This window comes from Betta splendens, chromosome 19 (assembly GCF_900634795.4).
Source record: "Betta splendens chromosome 19, fBetSpl5.4, whole genome shotgun sequence".
Taxonomy (NCBI): Eukaryota; Metazoa; Chordata; class Actinopteri; order Anabantiformes; family Osphronemidae; genus Betta; species Betta splendens.
In genome coordinates this window covers 4,125,050-4,126,575 of record NC_040898.2, presented here as the reverse complement: position 1 = coordinate 4,126,575, position 1,526 = coordinate 4,125,050, and the positions used below count along the sequence as shown (strand labels likewise).

General features: G+C 53.9%; 1 long non-coding RNA gene across 1 annotated transcript in view; it reads right to left on the bottom strand.

Moving 5' to 3' along the window:
* The window catches only part of LOC129603399 (uncharacterized), a 6,060-nt gene extending 5,581 nt beyond the window's left edge, over positions 1–479 (bottom strand). Inside the window, exon 1 of the long non-coding RNA XR_008693214.1 lies at positions 1–479. This exon is cut by the window's left edge and continues 67 nt beyond it. This is a non-coding gene — a long non-coding RNA (uncharacterized LOC129603399).
* Between the last annotated feature and the right edge of the window lie 1,047 nt (positions 480–1,526).

The window sequence follows — 1,526 nt, the reverse complement described above, 5'->3', positions numbered from 1 at the left end:
CTGGGATGAATTGGTGCCGTGAGCCAGACGCAGAGCGCTGTCGCCCTGTGGATAATCCCAAGTATGTGGCTTTCAGGTGGACGGGTTCCAGACTCGTCTGGAGGAGCAACAGGGCCGATGACAGTTGGAAACGGGCTGGAGACGAGCGCGGGGTTCGATTGTGGCGAGATCGAAGAGGTGGAGGAAGTCCACGACGGGGCCGACGGGCCAAACAGCCGGCCCGGAACCGCTCAGCTTGGCCCACGACTGATGGTGGACGAGGGAGGGATGAGAGACAGAGACAAGACAGAAGAAAGAGGGATTAGAAGCTGGAAGAGGAGTGTCGGGGAAAATGACGGCTGCAGAGTGGGAGTGGGTGAAGCGACGCCATGCGATCGGCTGTTGCAGGTCCAGGATGAAGTAGATGCAGATGATTTCAGGCCACCCTCGATTTTCACATTGTCGTCAATTAGGCTAAAAAACAACTAGAACCAGTCCCAGTGGCTGAAGCCACATTCTGGGCGGCTGCACGGTGTTTGTTCCGCTGCACAGACAGAACTATTATTTTTGTCCAACGCAAACACCGGCGCTGTTGATTTCTGGGAGACAAATTGCGATGCTTCAAAGAGGCCCCGACCGATGACGCCGGAGTCCTTTCACAGACAGGAAGTGAGCGGTTGTGGAGCGGGATCCAGTAGATCCTTCCTGCTTCCTCCAGAGAATCATCTCTGCCCAATGGATCCCTGCAGGAGACGATGGAGAGTTTCTCTCCATCATAAAAAAAAAAAACTCTTTTTCGTTCGTCTCCCTGTCCGGTTGTTGAATTATTTAACAGTGAAGTTGAGTCTCTGTTTGCTGCATTCAAACTTTTTTCCTTGCCATCAGGAGGAGGAGGAGGAGGAGGAGGAGGAGGAGGAGGAGGCTGCCTGCGATCCCTCAGCCGTTTCACAAGTTCGGCATCCGCACCCAGAACTCCCATTAGAATTAAGGCCGCAGATATTAAAATGATTAATTTGGCCGAGCCGAGCGCCCATTTAGCGCCACTACTCTGTGTTGCTCCTCTCTCCCCTGCTCGTCCCGAAAAATGTCCTATTCACGCGGATGCTCCATTATCCTCCTACACACGAGCGTGATGATGCGCGCGGAGGGTTTGAAAATGACGAAGCTTCGGGGAGGAAGGGCAAGAGGCTAAACCGAGAAGAAAGCGCGCGCCCAATCCGAGACCCCCGACTGTCAACTCAAACACCATTCACAGGCCCATTTCCCTCCCACACACGCGGCCCATTGTGCGTCCGCCGCCGCCGCCGCCGTCCCCCTCGACCAGCCGCACGGCCGCCATTCAGCCTTTTGTCTCAGGTTCCTATTAAAGCCTCATTTATAGCGTAGCAGAAAACCAGATTAAATGGAGAAGAAGTAGGAAGAGGGGCTCTTTATGGTATAAATGTGCTTCTATGCGAGTGCTTTTGGGATGTGAGCTGATGACTATCATCGTTAGGAGGAAACCAAACCCTCTCCGCCGATGCCGGAATGCAGACGAATGTTGGTGT